Source organism: Ictidomys tridecemlineatus, chromosome 15 (genome assembly GCF_052094955.1).
Source record: "Ictidomys tridecemlineatus isolate mIctTri1 chromosome 15, mIctTri1.hap1, whole genome shotgun sequence".
Classification (NCBI taxonomy): Eukaryota; Metazoa; Chordata; class Mammalia; order Rodentia; family Sciuridae; genus Ictidomys; species Ictidomys tridecemlineatus.
The window spans coordinates 46,745,587-46,764,970 of record NC_135491.1 but is presented as its reverse complement, the minus strand read 5'-3'; the positions used below and the strand labels follow the sequence as shown (position 1 = coordinate 46,764,970).

The following is a 19,384-nucleotide window of genomic DNA, read 5'->3' as shown; positions in this document are numbered from 1 at the left end:
CCAACATGGCGGAACTTGGTTCCAGAAGCATCTTGTCATCATTCCTGGTTTATAATGGGTATGAAAATTAAGAGAGCATGGAACAAAAGAGCATTTTTATAGAAGATAACTGTTTCTTTAGAAGAGTGATAAACAGCTACTGATCCAATTGTTAGTTTTTCCCCAAGAATCATTGTCCAAAGTCAGGGCAAAAATGTCTTGCCAAATTAATGAAGCGTGCAGAAATGAATTATAAAAGTAAACCATGAACTTCAAAAGACTTGTTTTATTAAAATTATACTTACAAAAAACACAAGGAGATTGAGTTTAGAAAGGAGGGGGATGATGAGAGAGAAAAAGAGAGGGGGGGAGAGAGAGAGAGAGAGAGAGAGAGAGAGAGAGAGAGAGAGAGAGAGAGACTGACCAAGAGGTAGAGAATGAAATTTAACTCAAAACAATCTAGAGTCTGCAGCAAGTTGAGCCCTGGGCTTCTGGTTAGTGTTCCTAAGTCACTGAAAAGTTGAAAACCCCTGGCTACGAGCTAAGCCTGGTTAGTATTATCAAATATAGACTCCTCAGGTAGCAGGTGCCCCAAGGTAAGTACCTGATCCTGTTCTCTAGATTTAATACCCAGTGCTTTGCTCTATGTATAAGTTACACACAAAATCGAGTTTGTATGCACAAGACTCCAGTAATGTTGCTTTGAAGAAAGATTACACAGAACGCAGTAAGTAACCCTCTAGAAGAAAATTCAAATCCCCTTCCCTTGGAATGGCCATAAGGAATGTCATCATTTGCACAGTTGATAAGCTACCTGTTACATACTGATTTAAAAGAAAGATAAATGACAGCTGTGAGATTTTTAGAGCCAGACTATACCCTAGAGATCTCCACCACTTTCACTCTTAGAGGTGTCTCTCATGTTTTTGTCTAGCAAATAAATGGTATTTATTAAAAGTCGTTCTATTTTGAAACCATCAATAATGTGAGTTATGAGTGAGCACACAAATTATCATTCGATTTGTGAAATATTAATTAGCTCAAAGCCCACTCACTTCTCTCTCAGCCTTCAGAGATGGAGCAGTGGGGAACATGGGGTGGTAATCACTGATGAACAAAATTTAATTACTCTTAAGCCACTGCATAACCTCTTATAAATATGTTGATACAATCTGATTCAATAAAACAAACATAATTTTACTACCTCATGTAATTTTTATTAGGTCCACACTGTCCCAAATTCTCTGGACAATTATACAATCTCTACTAAATCCAAAATCTAAGAGTAACCCTCAAAAGCTAACTAATGCACAAGTTTCAAAGACTTCAAGGGACCTGTCACAATGACAGAGAAACAACACCCCATTAAGTCTCAGAGGGTCTATACCAAGGGCCACGTATATAGAAAATATTTCTTCTGTGGGAGCCTCATAGTTTTGGTGCATGACTATTCAACTCTACCTTCACAGCAAGAAAGTAGCAGCTATGTTTCAATAAAACTTTATTTACAAGAACAAGAAAGGAGCCAGATTTTGCCCCTCGTGGTAGTTCCCATTATCTGTTCTAGAGGTTCGTTAGTAATAGTGATTACTTATATTAAGGTATTATGTACAGATTTTGGGCACATGCAATGATGTGAATTTTAGGAGAGAGTTAGGATACAGGAAAATAAGATTATGAAAATAAGATGAAGTATGATACATTACTAGATGGCTCTGAGCATTCGTGGAATCAAAGTAAAGAGAGTGATTTCAATGATGGATTATGGATATAGTAGGCAGAATCATAGCTTCCCAAAGATGTCCATGGCCTAGTCCCCAGAATATGATAGGTCTCACGGCAAGGGAGAATTAAGCATGAAATTAGATGACCTTAAAACAGATTGTTCCAGAATATCTGAGTGGGCCCCTGCAGTCACATTTCTTGTTTGCTAATGTGGAAGAGGGAGACAGCACAGCTAGAACCAGAATTGGAATCTTGACACAGACTGACTTCTGACTTTGAAGATGGAGGGAGTCATGAGCCAAGAACCAAGAAATACCAATAGCCTCAAGAAGCTGAAAAATGTAAAAGGAGGAGGAGGAGAAGGAGGAGAAGGAGGAGGAGGGGAAGGAGGAGGAGGAGGAGAAGGAGGAGGAGGAGGAGGAGAATAATAATAATAATAATAAGAAGAAGAAGAAGAAGAAGAAGAAGAAGAAGAATTCTCCCTTATAGCCTTCAGGAAGAATCATGGCCCGACAACACCTCAATTGTAGCCCATCTGAGACCATCTGAGATTTCTGATCTCCTAAACTATAAGATGATAAATTTCAGTTGTGTAAAGCCAACAAGTTTGTGATAAATCAGTCATAGGAAACAAATACATGAGTCAAAATATAAGGCAGACATTTCATGGTACATCATTAAAAGGGTGTATTACAGTTTGGATATGAGGTGTCTACCAAAAGCTTCTGTTAATGCAGGAATATTCAGAGGTGAAACGGTTCAGTCTTGAGAGCTGTAGCAATCAGTCCATCCCAGTTTGAATGGACTTGCTGAGGAGCAGTGTGGCTGGAAGAGGAGGGCCGCCGGGGTGCCCTGGGAAGGTTCACCTTTCTGGCTGCCCTTCCCCAGCTCTGCTTCCTGACTGCGGTGAGGGGAACAGCTTCCCTCCGCCGGACCCTTCCCTCATGAAGTTCTACCCTGGGCCCAGAGCAATGGAGTTGGCCATCTATGGACTTTGAAACCATGAGTCCCCAATAAACTTTTCCTCTTCTAAGTGGTTCTTGGGCAGTATTTTGGTCACAAGGATTCAAAGGCTAAGTAAAACAGGGGTTATTAGGTGCTAGTATGGATCATGTACCAAATCTGACATCTACAATGACTATAATGGCAAGGCCCCCTGTACCCCATTCCCAGAACAACCCTTAAGCAGGCCGATGGGCATAAGAACAAATCAGAGAATAAGTGCTCTTCCACAAGGAGCCAACACTGAGGTTCTTGTTGTGTTGTTGGCCAAGAGTCTGGCCTAATATGCAGATTAAACAGCTGGTCTGCAGCAACATCCTCTGAATTGTGGGATATTATTGTGTGTTGGGAGAGAAAGAAATGTGCTCACATTATCAGTAAGAAATATGACTTAAGCAAAATTAAATAGTCCTCTTTATGCTGAACTTCTCTGAATCGTTAGTGTGCTGTCCTGGACCTCCAAAATGTTTCCAGACCTAACTATGTATCCATCTCTTTTTCCTGGAGTAACATGGGTTTGTGCCCTACATAACAGGTTTTGGACAACAAAGATATTCAGTGATGGACAAACTCAACCAACATATAGGAATTCTTGCATGTTCTCTGGAATGAGAAGGAAATTCATGCCCAAAGAAGGTAACTGACTGGTCACAAGAGCTGCCCAGTATGATCAATGCAAAAAGATCTTAGCCTCTCCTATGCTCTTCAGGTTGCTTTGCTCTGTTAAGGATGGGCCTCAGGCCACTCCTAAGAAAATTCTCTGTACTAAGTAAGACATGTCTGAACTCATGTGAGAGCCATGGGATAATTATAACACCTGTGGCATATATTTCTGGATTCCAAATCTAATCTGGAGGAGAGTTCTAAAACCTCCATTCTAAAATCTACATCTTCATGCTATATAGTGAAAAAGAAGTAGACCATAGCAGAATTGTTTGGGGAGGGCTGACCTCCTTGTCACCTGTACCAGAACAGAACCCACTTTGTACATATTTGGGAAGTGGGAGCTTAATTGTTAGCATCGCCATTTGGGGGAAAAAATGGTTAGAAGAGAGATTTTTTTTTTTCTTTAAATTATGGTAGTTTTTTTTAAAATATCCAAACTTCTGGGTCTTTTGTTACTATATAAATTTGTGTGATGTTGTTAAAGGTCAAGAGGCAAAGGCTAAGCTACAAAGAGGCCCCCCAGAGCATTTCTGCTAGTGTGCACCTCAGAAAGAGAAACCTCATTAGCATCTTAAGACTTAATAATATCGATATCGAAGATTACTCTTCTGTTCAACCTCCAAATTTCCACATGTGCTATTTTGTCTCCAAGTTAAAACCCAAAATTCACAAGAGGACATAAACATTTCAGTGTACACATGACATTATGGCTGCTATGGTCTGAACATTTGTGTTTCTCCAAAATTTATATTTTGAAGCCTCATGACCAAGGTGACAGTGTTAAGAAATGGAGCCATTTGCAGGTGATTAAACCATAAAGTTATCATGCTCATGAATAAGATTGATGCCTATATATAAGAGGCCCTAGATAGAGAGCTGCCCTTTCACCTGGTGAGGACACAGTGGGAATGTGTCATTCATGAGCCAGAAATCAGGCCCTCACCAGACACTGAATCTGCTGGTAACTTGATCATAGACTTCAAAGCCTCTAGATGTGCAGGAAATCAATGCATATTGTTTATAAGTTACCTGAAGTATTTTGTTTTAGCGGCAAGAATGGACTAAGACAATGGCCAAAGGTCAGTTGAGTTTAGTGCAGAGCAACTCATTTAAAATGATCTAAGGAGTACTTCTCAAAGGACTGATGCTTATTGCTCCAAGACATAATCAATTAAACTCAGAGGTGTGAACTTAGGAGAAAACCAGATGATGTATTTCTTTCCCTTCAAAACATCATTATAAGTACTCTTTACTTGAAACTCCTAAGGTTCTATGTCATTTACTGCTGCGATTTCATATGACGCTGTGGGGAAAGTAAGATTCTAGGAAGGCCCAGAAGTTATGAATGGACTCAAGACATCCCTGAGAAGTAGCCATGTGGTCCTATAGGTTGACTTCCTGTGGTCACTGATTTCCCAGCATGTCAGAGCTGCATGGTGCGAGGGGGGGCACTGCTGGCACATTTTCTAATCAGTCAGGGAGAAGGCCAGACTCCATTCAGAAGCTTCCTTGGCTGTAGGAGAAATTATATCCCCCCTTCACCCGTTCTGCAGCTAGGCAGCTGCTTGACTTAGGTGAACAATTAAGGAGAGCCCTGTGTGATGATGCACGACTGTAATCTCAGTGGCCCAGGAGGCTGAGGCAGGAGGATTGCAAGTTCAAAGCCAGCTTAAGCAATTTAGGGAGGCCCCTAGGCAATTTAGAAAGACCCTGCCTCTAAATAAAATATTTAAAAGGGCTGGGGATGTGGCTCAGTGGTTAAGTGCCTTTGGGTTCAATCCCTGGAACAAAACAAAACAAAACAAAAACAAAGAAATATTAAGGGGATAGGAGTCACAGGGAGATGGGCCAAGCAGAACATGGCAGCTCCCTGAGAAAGCCTTATAAGGAGTTTTATGTTATAAGTCAGATGGAGTAAGTGAAATTGCTGAGAGTTCCTGGGGTTTTTAATTTTCATAAGAAACCATGGAAAAAAGAAATGACTATCAAGTTTTGCTAGCAAAGCTTAGCCAGCTCTGGAGACATGCAATACTTAAGAAGCAAAAACAAGGGTTTGCATCCACCCCAACAGGCCAAAGCTCAGTTTGCAGACATAAAGATCTGGTCTCATCTTAGCGTGTAAGCAGGGGATGTGCATTAAGGTTTCTGTGATCCCCACTAAAGCTGTGTGATCCCCTAGGAGCCTGCTGGAAGCAGTTCCATAATAAAAAACACATTACAAATTAATTTGGGGCCAGTGTAATTTTGAGTTGCAAACCCTCCAAAAACTGTGGAAGAACTTGCTTCACACCTTGCAAACATGAACTTGAAACCTATTTTTCACGCTGTGGTCATTGTTTACAAACATGGTTATTATGATTTCTCCTGTGTTTTCACACACCCTCTGCAACATGCCCTTGGGCTCCCCCAATCACAGGGTGGTGTCTATGCCTTGAATCTGGGCATGGCCTTTGACTTACTTTGGTCACAGGATATTAGTAAACATGACACAAGCTGAGGCACTTGTGTACTAGGGCCTTTCCTCTTTGGGCTGCCATTAAAGTCCTCAAGCCATGATGTCAATTAGCCCCACTAGATACCAAAGATATGGACCCCACCACCAGCCCAGAACTGGAAAAATGAGGGATGTTATCTTGGACCACGTACCCGCTACTACAGCCATCCAGTACTAAGTGAGACCAAAGCCCCAACACCCTAGCCCAAATCTCTAGCTTAAAGATTAGGAACAGATTAAATGGTGGTTGACTTCAACCTATAGGGTTTGGTGGGTTACTCATCAATAGATAAATCACTAAATAATATAGATATATAATATATATAAATAATATAGATATCTAAATAATATAGATCCATTGCTCCCACCTATAAACTAGACAGTATAAAAGTAAAAGGCCAAAAGAAACTGTCGTCCATCAGCTATTAAAGGTTTCTCACTTGCTCACCAACTCCTCTCAGTTATCAAAACTGAGTTGAAATGAGCTCTTCCTGCTGCTACAGATCCTGTTGTGAGTTCATCAGTCAAAACAAGTGGGTTCTAGAAATGGTCCTGATGGTATGATTACTGGTTATTATCTACGAACTAGCCTAAAAATGTCTGCTCCATCAGTAGACCTTGAGCAGCCCTGTGGGCTCCCTCTACAGCTGAATAGAAAAGTCCAAGACTTGGGGCTGGGGATGTGGCTCAAGCGGTAGTGCGCTCGCCTCGCATGAGTGCGGCCCAGGTTCGATCCTCAGCACCACATACCAACAAAGATGTTGTGTCTGCCGAGAACTAAAAAAATGAATATTAAAAATTCTCTCTCTCTCTCTCTCTCTCTCTCTCTCTCTCTCTCTCTCTCTCTCTCTCTCTCTCTCCTCTCTCACTCTCTCTTTAAAAAAAAAAAAAGAAAAAAGAAAAGTCCAAGACTTGGTTAAAAACTAAGTGTTACAGTGCTTGTATCCAAATATTGACAAAGGAACTCCAAGTTAACTATTACGGTCCATGAAAGAGTATCATCCATGACCTCTGGTCTTGAAAGTGCAGAAGTTAAGACCATGAGATTTAGAACAAGGCAAGTGTGAGTACAAATCCCAAGGGTACCAGTGAAAAGCTGAAGAATTAGTGAAAATGGTTATAATAATAGGTAACCTGCATTAAGTATTTATCATGCATTAAGTATTTGCCTAAAATCAATATCATGGATTCCATAATACCTCTGTAGCATAGATTCCATTAATACTCCCATTTTTATGAGGTTCAAGGAGATTAAGAAACTTCTCAAGAAAATATATCTGGCACATGGTGGAGTCTGATTTGACCCAAGCAGTATCATTCCTGTAAAGCATCTTCTCCAGTATTTTGGAATGCCTCTCTCTCAAGTTATGTAACACAATCACTTGTTCTTCATTATTTTCGACTTACTGAGCTACTGATTCATTGATTTAGTGATTCTAAAAATATTTAAGGAGCACCTGCTATCTGCAAGTGATTTGAAGAGCTGAGAAGCCAAGGTGATGTGGTCCTTGGCTTAATAGGGTTTCAGATTTAATGGGTAAAGGAGATTATAATGAAATAGCTCAGCCTCTCCCTGTGTCAGTGTGGCCTGTAGCCTATCTTCATGTCAACCTTTTCCTGTTGAAGACGGATTCATCGCTGTGCCTGAAATTCTCCAGGATTCTGGTCACTTTAAAATATGTCCACAAATTACTTTTTACTCCTCCTTTCGAGAAAAGGAACATAATTTTCCCTCCCCTGGAGTGTTTCCTGGGTTTAGAGATCCTTTTCTAATGAATGGATGTGTAAGGAAGAAAAAGGTGGAGGATGGGAGGGAGAATTCTCTCCTGAACTTTGAAGCACTTGGGGTCTTTTAACAGAGATCGGTCGGGAAGCTACAGAGGGGACCCCCTCAATCCCGCTGGGAATTGTTTGAGATCCTTTTCATAGGAATGAATCAAGCCAGATATACAGCCAGATCCTGACTACACTGGATTTCTGTTTCATTTCTTAATTATAGCATTTCCAGGGAGTACTGAGGATAAGAGAGAGAATTCAAGCAACATTTAAAGGAAGTAACTAGTTTTAAAGGGTCAGGAGATTTCAACACAGTCACGAAGGTCACTTCTGTATATTTTTAATTGCAAGTAATTACTAGGAAAATGTAATTACTACCACTTCTCAATGGAATTACAGTGGTATCGTTGGCCAAGAGCAAATACTTTGGGATGTACACATTCATACTCACAATGGAACACTTTACCATCTGACGTTAGAGAGGAATGTGAATTAGAGCAGGTATTCTTGTAGTGAGAATTTCAAGGAAAATATGCCATTTCATTTCTAGCGCATCAGCACTTAATTGTCTAATTATTCCCGGCATGAAAGAAACCAAGTTAACACACGATGGAAGGAGAAAGGCAAACTGACTGCGCTCTGAAAGGGGGGGGAAATGTTTTGAATTGTATAAATAGTTTTGAACTATGCCATTTTATTTTGGCTGGCAAACAATAAGATTCTTAATGTGTGAAATTAGACCCATTGAAGAAATGAAAGAGGATTGCAGATGAGTGCCAAGTTGTTCGGCAAGAAATCACAAAAAAAATTTGGCAGCAGTTACAAACCCTCTCAAGGACTCCACAGGTCTCAGAAAGTAAAGTTAGCAGGAACTACTCTGCAATCAGGGAAAACAAGAAGGACATCTAGCCCTTGAGCTCTATCAGCTTATAATAAATAGCATTCCAAAAGTAGCACTTTTCAGAGATAATATATAAATATTTTAAGTAGCAAAGTATAGGTGTGCGCTATTTTCTTCCTGTACCATGTCTAGAAAATCTGCACATACACATCAAACTCCGCATCTAGGGAATCTGTTTTATTGTGATGTTTGCATTTTTAAACAATGTGCCTGACCTATTTGGGGGTTAATATAACTAAATGGAGCCTATTTGCTGTTTATTATTTATAGAAGATTCACTTTGGATTAGGGCTTCTCAGGACTTTTGGGGCCTGAGCTACATCAAGAAGTATTGCTGGATGGCTCTCAGTACCATAGCTAGCAAAGAAATGACAAGTGAGAACACAGACCACCAGATACCCTGCACTATAGAGGTTAAGGTGACAGTCAAGTTCTTTTCTCTTCATGTAGGGCACAAGAAAGAGAAGAAAGAATTCACCATGAACTCTAACTTAAATGCACAAATTTGGGTTCTTAGGGTCCCATAAAGGAAGTTTCTGCAATCCACAAAACAAAATGCCCATCTTCCACTTATAAAATTTTCTTAGAAATCCTTTGTCTATTAGTAAAGGAAGCAACCTATAGTTTGCCTATCTCCTTATGGGTTATGAAACGGTTGCCATTGGCTCTCAACCTAAAAAGCAATGTAACAGTTATCAACGAACTAGTCCCCAAATAGATCTGCAATTAAGCCTGTCGATTTCATGGTCCTATTCTGGACAACACCATTTTCATTTCTGAACACTCAAATCATCATGAGATTGTTTTGCTTTGTTCTTTAAAAAATATATATTTTTAACATGGGTTTGCAGATGTCTTTTCCTTGACAGTCTAAGAACAGGGATCGAGGATGACACCTTCCAGCATCTTCCCGAGTCTTTGTGTGAACAATACAAACTTCTGTGGATGGAAACTGGCCTACTCCCCTCTGCTCTCTCTCTTCTTATCTCTTTTTTCATTATGGTAATGAATGCTGGAAGTTTTCCAAAATACAAATCCAACCTGACAGTGACTAATATGAAGCAAAAGGCCACATAATGATAGAGCCACTTACTGACCAATGGAAAAAAATGGCCATGATTTGACCCGAGAACTCAACAAGTCAAATACTCTACTAAGCTGAGGCAGGTGAGGGCCATGGGGTGGCCACTGTGGAGATGGGGGTAGCCTGCCAGGCTGCACAGTTCTGCTTTATTACTGCAGAGCTATTTGTACAGGGTAGTGCCAATGCACCGTATGTTTAAGGGTTCGACACGGCCCTGGCCCCATGGGTTGGTTTATCAGAAAACAATTTTCAGGAATTCTTTTACCCAAATTTATCTATACTACTCTTTTTTTCGTTGCTTGACAATGACCTGCTTGGTGTACCTAACGGGCTGAGACTGAATAAGACTCTTTATGATAACAATCGCCCTTTGTTATTTCCCATTTTAGACATGAAAAAACATATTCTAAGAAGTAAAATTAGTGGCCCAAGGTCATAGAACTAGTGAATAGGAAATATGGAATTTAAAGCCATGTTTTCTGGCTCTTGACCCAGGTCTTCTTGTAAAAGGCAACACAGTAGGAAAGAAAGAACATCAGCTTGGGCTCCAAACCCAGTTCCACTGATGAGCAGTTTTATAACCTTGTGTATATCTCTTGGGCTCATGCATATCACCTTCATTCATCTTCAAAATAAAAATAAGACCCATCACCTCTCCCCCCAAGGCTGTCAAGAGAATAAGAAAAGATAACCTCTATACAGCACTTAATATGTAAGTCCAGTGCCTGGCTCATAGCAGGTGCTCAGGAAAATAAGTGCATGATTCCTCCTCCCTCTCCTGACTTTACAATCTAATTTCCCTGCCTCTTTCCTGCTCACCTGCTCATACCCAAGATCTCTAGAAAGGAATCAACTGAATGAAAAACAAGAAGAAAAAGTAGACATATATACAGTATATATATATACTATGAGAGAATGTAGAGGGTTTGGAAATTTTTATAAGAGTCAACTTCAGCTTGGCCTGGCTAGAGTTTGGATTCCCCCCAAAGCATATCCCAAGAGAAGACTAGAATACAAATGGTTTATTTGGGAAAAACCAATAGGATTTTATGGAGTGAGACAAGCAAGAAAAGGAGGTCAATGAATATGGGCTACATTTACTGAGAAAGTGGAACATTGGAGGTCAAAGCCACTGGGACAGTGTGCTGCATGCCTCAGAGTTACCGCAACCATGAAAAGAAACAGGTGCATCTATTGAAGACAGACCTTCACTGGTCTTCAGATAAGGACTGATTCTGATGGCATTCAGGCTCTGGCAATTCTGGTTTGCACCCACATGCTGCCAAGCTGAGCATATAGCCAGGAAAAAGAAAGAAAAACTTGAGAGTCACAGCTCCTCTTGATAATCAGCCTTCCATGTGGACAGGTGAGTGCCCATAAGATGTGGGTGGGTCAGCAGAATCTGCCACAGTGACCAACAGGGCTTTTGACTTACAAAAAGGTTGCTGTAAGAAACAGCACCTTGAGATTCTTTCTGAAGCTGACACTGTGATACTGGCCACTTTTAGAGGCTGTTGGAATCAACATTAGCTAAGGAAATAATCTGTTGGGTCAAGAATTCTGAACCAAAGAGGCATCCCTAAAAGATATACAAGCTCTCTCTAACTCCTATTGCCCATTCAACCTAGATCACTCCTCAATTTGGTTCTTAAGATCTACACCAATGGGCTGGGCTCAGTGGCACATGCCTATAATCCCACTAACTTGAAAAGCTGAGACAGGAGGTTGGCAAGTTCAGGGACCACCTGGGCAACTTAGGGAGACTGTCTCAAAATAAAAAATAATAAAATAAAAAAGGGCTAGGGATGAGGCTCAGTGGCAAAGCCCCCATGGGTTCAATCCCCAGTACTGAAAAAAAAATACATCAATAGGAGCTGAAAGTAGCACATTGCCCATGTCTGAATTCATTGCCTTCCGCTGTGTAGATTTGTGTGTGAGGTTAACCCAATCAACACCATCAGATTTGTGAGCCTAGTAAGTGGCATTCTGATTTCCTCTTTAGTCACTTTCCTTCTCCTGCAGCAAACCTGGACAACAGTCCTTCCTTAATTTCCATCTATCTATTTTGTAGTGACTTTTATAACTTCTATATTTCCAGACACCTCTGGAAAATGGGGAGACTCTTCAAATGTTGATTTTAGTTAGGAATGAAGTGTTGGTGAACTCTGAGCTTCAGCTACACAATCATCAATAGTGACCATTACATCCAGCTTGTAGCAATTAATCCTAATAACACCCACTGGCTTACACATCATCAAAAAGGGACACAATAGTTAGTGTCAGGGAATAAAGGAAAATAGGAAATCATAGGAGGAGGAGGAAGAAAGGAAGCAAAGAGGGGGGAATTATTGAAAAAAATTGTGGGGGGGTCAAATTAAGATAGTTTGTTTTCATTTTATCTTTCTCCAATTAACTTTTTATTAATTTTTTTATTTATATGACAGAATATATTACCACTGATATTACACATATAGAGCATGACTTTTCATATCTCTGGTTGTATACAAAGGTTATTCACACCCATTCGTGTCTTCATACATGTACTTTGAATAATGGTGTCCATCACATCCCACCATCATTTCTAACCCTGTGCCCCCTCCCTTCCCTCTGCCCTATCTAGAGTTGGTCTATTTCTCCTAGGCTCCCCCTCCCTATCCCACTATGAATCAGCCTCCTTATATCAGAGAAAACATTCAGCATTTGGTCTTTGGGGGACTGGCTAACTTCACTTAACATTATCTTTTCCACCTCCATCTATTTACCTGCAAATGCCATGATTTTACTCCCTTTTATTGTGGAGTAATATTCCATTGTGAATAATATGCCACATCTTTTTTTTATCCATTCATTTACAGAAGGGCATCTAGGTTGGTTCCACAGTTTAGCTATTGTGAATTGTGCTGCTATAAACATTGATGCAGCTGTGTCCCTGTAGTGTGCTGTTTTTAAGTCCTTTGGGTATAGACCAAGGAGAGGGATAACTGGGTCAAACGGTGGTTCCATTCCCAATTTTCCACGAAATCTCCATACTGCTTTCCATATTGGCTACACCAATTTGCAGTCCCACCAGCAGTGTAGGAGTGTACCTTTTTCCCCCACATCCTCAACAACACTTATTGTTGTTTGTATGTATAATAGCTGCCATTCTGACTGGAGCGAGAGGAAAGCTCAGAGTGGTTTTTGTTTGCATTTCTCTAATTGTGAGCGATGATGAACACTGTTTCATATGTTTGCTGATTGATTGTATATCATCTTCTGGGAAGCATTTGTTCAGGACCTTGGCCCATTTACTGATTGTGTTATTTGGTTTTTTGGTGCTTTTGAGTTCTTTATATACCCTAGAGATTAGAGTGAGGGGTAAAAGTTTGCTTCCAAGATGTAGGCTCTCTATTCACTCACAGTTTGTTTCTTTTGCTAAGAAGAAACTTTTTAGTTTGAATCCATCTCATTTATTGATTCTTGATTTTAATTCTTGCACCAAATGAATCTTATTAAGGAAGTTGGGGCCTAATCCCATAGGATGGAGATTAGGGTCTACTTTTTCTTCTATTAGACGCAGGGTCTCTGGTTTTCTTCCTAGGTCCTTGATCCATTTTGAGTTGAGTTTTGCGCATGGTGAGAGATAGGGGTTTAATTTCATTTTGTTGAATATGGATTTCCAGTTTTCCCAGCACCATTTGTTGAAGAGGTTATCTTTTCTCCAATACATGTTTTCGACACCTTTTTCTAATGTAAGATAATTGCAAATTTGTGGGTTAGTCTCTTGTCTCCTATTCTTGAACCATTGGTCTAACAGCCTATTTTGGTGCCAATACCATGCTGTTTTTGTTACTATTGCTCTGTAGTATAGTTTAAGGTCTGGTATAGTGATGTCACCTACTTCACTCTTCCTGCTAAGGATTGCTTTAGCTCTTCTGGGTCTCTTTTTTTTCCAGATGAATTTCATGACTGCTTTTTCTATTTCTATGAAGAATATCATTGGGATTTTGATCAGAATTGCATTAAATCCCTATAGTACTTTTGGTAGTATGGTCTCCAATTAACTCTTGGAAATGAATTTAACTCTCATATGCTATCACTTATTTCCCACTTACTTAAAGATTGAATCATTCTGTGGGTTTATGGGGGAAAAAATCTCTATTTCTGAATTATTATTTTTTAACACCAAGAAATAATCAGGAAATAAAGATCATGTGAATGTCATGAGGCATACAAGATTAGTTTGAAGTACTTATGGAGTGAATAAAGTTTAGGAAGTCATTGATTTTTTGTCACAAATTCATGTATTTTGAAGAGAAGTAAAACAGAGTCACAAATGACATTTGCAAACTATTTTGTTCAGCACAAATATTTGCAGTTGGCCCTCTGTATCCAAGGGTTCAATATCCACAGATTCAACCAAGTGTGGTGTTTTAGACAGCTTTTTCTTTTGCTGCTATGACTAAAAGATCTGACCATAACAATTTTAGGGAAGAAAAGTTTATTTGAAGGCTCACAGTTTCAGAGGTCTCAGTCCACAGGAGGCCAGCTCCATTTCTTGGGGCTCGAGGTGAGGCAGAACATCATGGCGGAAAAGTGTGGGGAAATGAAGTAGCTCACGTGATGATCAGATAGCAGAGAGAGAGACTCTACTGCCAGATACAAAACATACCCCCCAAAGCTACACCCTTAATGCCCCACCCCCTCCAGCCTAACCCCACCTGCTTTCAGTTATCAATTAATCCCATTAATTAATTCACTGATTGGGTTAAGGCTCGCATAACTTAATCATTTCTTCTCTAAACCTTCTTTAATTGTCTCATGAGCTTGCGGGGTGGTGGCGGGGATACCTCACATTCAACCATAACATGTGGACTGAAAATATTCAGAAAACAAAATCTTCTCCACTGAAACTCTCTTGTTTTTATTTTTAAAACAACACAGCTTACCCATGATTTCCATTGTACTGAGTGTTGCAGCATTTACATTATTTTAGGTATTATAAGTGATCTGGAGGTGACTTCAAATATATGAGAGGATGTGTGTAGATTATGTGCAAATAGTACACCATTTTATATAAGGGCCTTGAGCATCCATGGATTTTGGCATTTTTGCAAGGGGAGTGTCCTGGAGCTAATTCCCCACGGATACGCAGGACTGACTGCATCACTGTTTTCTCTCAATTACTTATTACATTTTTATTTGATAAATCACTGGTGAGGCAATGTTCCCAGGTTGCCAGATACTACACAATAGAATTCAAGATGAGTCATCACTGGGTCCCCAAGACATAGAAAGGCAAGAAGAGTGAGAAAGTTCTTGTTTTTGTTTCATATACCAAAGAATCAAGACCAAATTCTTGTTCTGTGTTCACAGTCCTAATGTGGATATGGGCTAAATTTCAGTTTTAGAATGTTTCTACTTTATTTTTCTACCCACTAATTGTCTTCTTTAAATGCTTACACCACATTTTTTTCTGCAGTCATAAAGAAAACTAGAGACAATTCTAAATGACTATGATCCATTCCACAAGTACATACAGACATGGCGCATGCATGGGTGCTATGCACAACCGAATTTCCAAGCTCTCCTTTCCCAGGCAGCCTAGGAGCAAAGACATGTAATAGGGAATATACCCGAAGTCTACATCTTTCTTTGTAAATGCTATTATCTAATGAAAGAAAACAGAGCTCCTTAAATCCAATATGAGTCTAGAAGGTCTCAGGGTGCCAGAGAAAAAGGAAGTTCTCACAAAAAGCTGATGGCACACTGAGATGACAAAGCTCTCGATTTCAGAAGACTAAAATTATTCAACATGGAAGAAACAAAGGAAACAGCCAGTTACCACCAGATCACCAGAGATCTACTGCAGGTCAGGTATATGCTAAAATTGATAGGCAAAAAAAAAAAAACAAAAAAAACAAACGAGAACAAACAGGAAATTTGCATCCTCTCAAGGAATCTCCTTCAAAATCTTTATCTTTATCACCAAGGGAAAACAGAAATTCTGCAGTTACCATCCTGAACAAGTAATCAACGCCACCACTAATAAGTCATATCTTGATGTCACATCCCTGTGATAGGGTCTGACAAGTCACATCACTTCTGGCCAACGTTCAATCCAACCATGAAGAAAAAAGTCAGCAAACTCTTGAACTGAAGGGCACTGTATAAACTAACCAAACAGTATTCTCTGAAACCATCAAGCCCATAGAAATCGAAGAAAGATGGAGGAACTATCATTGGAGGAGACTAGAGAGACGTGACAACTAAACACAATGTGGGCTCCAGGTGGATCCTGAAACAGAAAAAGGGTTTTAGTTGGAAACTCCGTGAAATCTAAATGAAGTTTTACATCTGTTTGGTGGTATTGTATCAGTGTTAATTTCTAAGTTTTGCTGTTCTGCCCTGTGTTAGACTAGACGTCAGCATTATCAGCAACTCGTGGGGGAGTGTTTGGGAAACCTCTCTACTACATTGCAATTATTCTCTAAGCCCAAAATTATTTGCAAAGTAAAAAAAAAATGAGAATTGAATATGAAATGACAGAATGACATTTTCACACACACGAAAAGGCCACATTTCGTGGATCATCTTCTGATTAGTCTTATCCTCTCATAGAGTGTTTCTCCACTGGCTCTTCTTTCAAAAGCTTTTCATCTAGGACAAAATTTAGATTGGCAAGTTTATTATTATTATTATTATTATTATTAAAGCCCTTCAATAAAACAATTTCTGTCAATATCTGTCCAGTGAAGACAGTCCTGCACTGTAATTATAAGTAAACAGAGGAGCCGGTATTTCTTAAGTGCTTACTGTATACCAAACACTGACGTAAGTACTTCCCACGTGTTCACTCTGTGCATGTGCTCAACACCCCTGGGAGGCAGGTGGTACTATTACTCCAGTTTTCAGAGATGAGGAATAGTTCCACTACTTGTCAAGGCTGTGCACTATCAGGTGCTGGTAACCATCACTAACCCTACCTGGAGAACAGTGTTGGGGCCACCACAGAGTACCTGTCCAACACAAGTTCAGAAGATGGAGAATGAATAGAGGATAAGAAATATCGGGTTCATATTGAAATGATATCCAGAGGGCTATCTTCAAATAGCACTAAACATTAAAGAGCACTCCTCTCCTAAAAGCCAAAGCCACTGAGGGTATGTCTCCTGAAAAGTTAGATCCCAGACCCCCCAGATGTGTTCTAAGAAATAAAGATGAAATTGCCTAGGTGATTATGATTCTTAATAGGTCCTTCCAGGACATTCTACATCACCTTGTAGTTAGATAATTCCTCGAATATGGGTTGTTATTTACTCAGGGAATGGTGCCGATTTCTGCTACTGAAGAAAACACAAAAAGTGGAGAATACAGGTTGTTTTCCTAATACACCTCCAGCCTATTATGTAAATACACAGTGCATTTTTTGAAACACACATTATTTATCCCAACAGATTGGGTGTTTAGGGAAGAAACTATTACAGATGATTGGATAAACAGATATTTACACCCTTTTCAATCAATTATTTAAAACACATGCCATTAAAAGTTTATTAACTTGATTATTTTTAAAGAACCACCACCAAGATCATTAAAGCAATCAAGGTTCTAGGGATTCAATTAAAATATAACAATAAGTGAACAATTTGAATTACAATAAATGTAACAATCACATCACAAGTGCAAGATGTACTCTCATTTTTTTTTTAATAACTCAACTGTTTAATCTCTCTGCTCAAAACACCAACTGAATTGGCCTTATCGTGATACAAATCTTTGGTCAAAATTAGTTTTGTGAAATCGCTGACTTCATACTGAAAGCTTGTGAAAGGTCTTTTGTTTTGTTTGTTTTTTTTTTTTTTGAAAGCAAAGGACTCCATTCTTAAACTTTCCATCTTGCCAGTATTTTTCTATTTCATGAAAGATGAACAATTCATATTCTGCATTTTCCCTTCTGGTTTATGTATTCACATATCCATGACTGTGTATTCATATACATATCAGACCCCAAACTCACCCCAGGGAGGTAAAGAAGTTTAGATAACAAAGGAAATTATTAAACAAAAACACAGGGCCACCTTCATGGACAAGAGCCTCAATAACAAACAACAACAAAAGGAAAATCACCTATTATCTTAAAATAAATCAATCAGGTATCATTTGTTTTGTTGTTGTGATTGTTACCAAGGTAGAATTTCTCCAATTTGAGTTGCTTGGAAGCACATTGGCAAATGTTTCCAAATGTACATTGGTGCGCATTAACAACAAAAGCCAAAGATTTTAATTATATTTTTAAAGTCTTCAGAAACGTTTTTGACACATCAAACTCAAAATTCCTATGCCACGTCTTATCCACAAAAGAAAATGAGAGTTAAATTAGAAAACCTCTGAAACACAGGATAATGGAAAAGCCGGCAGAAGGCAGGCTGCAATTGTTCTCCGCTGTAATACAATCTATTCCAGAATAATTTTTCTTTTTATTATTTCATTAAGTTGTATCTCACTAAAGTTCCTCTTAGGATCTCTCGGCAGCACCGAATTTTTCATTGAGAAAACGATAAATCACTGGCCTAAATTACAATTTAATTATAAACGCCTTTGCCTCCTAATGCTGCCTGGGACCTTTTACCCTGCTACATAATTCTAAAAAATGACCCCTGTCATAATTTCCTTCACTAGAATAATATGGAGAGATCTAATCCTGAATCCTGCTGTCTTATAATTTAATATAAGAGGTAATTATTATTCAAAAGATAATGTTGCAGATATTGAAAATATTCTGAAGTTTCAGTCTGAAAAAAAAAATAAGAAGAAATCTCAGGTATGTGGGAGCTTTCTATCATTGCACCTTTCAAGAGAAGCAGGCAAAGAAGCAAAAGGGTTTTTAATGAAAAAATATTAGAATCTGTATACGTGCAGCTGGTGTTTTGTATTGTGTGAAATGCATTTATATAGTCTTCAAACCATGGTTAGAAATGAAACGCCTCATTTCCAAAATCAAGGAAGCAGGGAGAGCAGTTGCCATGAACAGCAATTTCTTCAAATTCAGAGTCTACTTTAGTGCAGGGGTAATAAAAACCGCACCCCTCTGTTCACATGGGTGAAGGGAGGATTAGGGTGGCAAACGGCTGCAAAATCGTAGGAGCAGACCACACCGAAGGGGCCAAGGGGAGCCTCCTGCGCTGAAATGTCAGGATCTGCAAAGATGAAGGGCTTCCTCTGGCTGGGGACATTTTGTTAGCCATAGTGGCACAGCCTGGATGGGGCACAGACCAAAGGCACCTTTGGTTTCCCCAGCAATGTAGAAAAACTGGGATGAATGATGGGGTTCTCTCTCTCTCTTTCCAGGATTCTCAGACAGGCAAATGGAGAACAAGGAGTATATAACTATACATTGGCCTGTTCTTGAAACCCAGTGAACAGGAATGTAAATTGCCTGAGGATGTTGCCCCGGGACTCACATCGTTCCTACCAGTGCAGATATGAACCCCTTCACCAGGAGCTGCATTGGCACAAGTACCGAGATAGTCACGCTGGGGGGAGATTCTCTGTTACTCTGTACCCTGAAATGATGAGACAGCCCCAGGCTCAGCACATGGGGCAGGCCCTCAGCAATCTTGTGAGACCTTGTCTTAAAACTAAAAATTAAAAAAAAAAAAAAATTTAGGACAGTCCAGAATACCAAAATTCATTGACTGGGTGTTAGAAGTAGCATTTTGGTGGAAATTGAACTGAATTTTTTAACCACTTTTCATAAAAGAAGGGGGGACAGACA

General features: G+C 39.5%; 1 protein-coding gene across 1 annotated transcript in view; it reads right to left on the bottom strand.

The window, feature by feature from the left end:
- Zfhx3 (zinc finger homeobox 3) overlaps positions 1–19,384 on the bottom strand; it is a 929,635-nt gene that overhangs the window by 750,213 nt on the left and 160,038 nt on the right. The window lies entirely within an intron of this gene.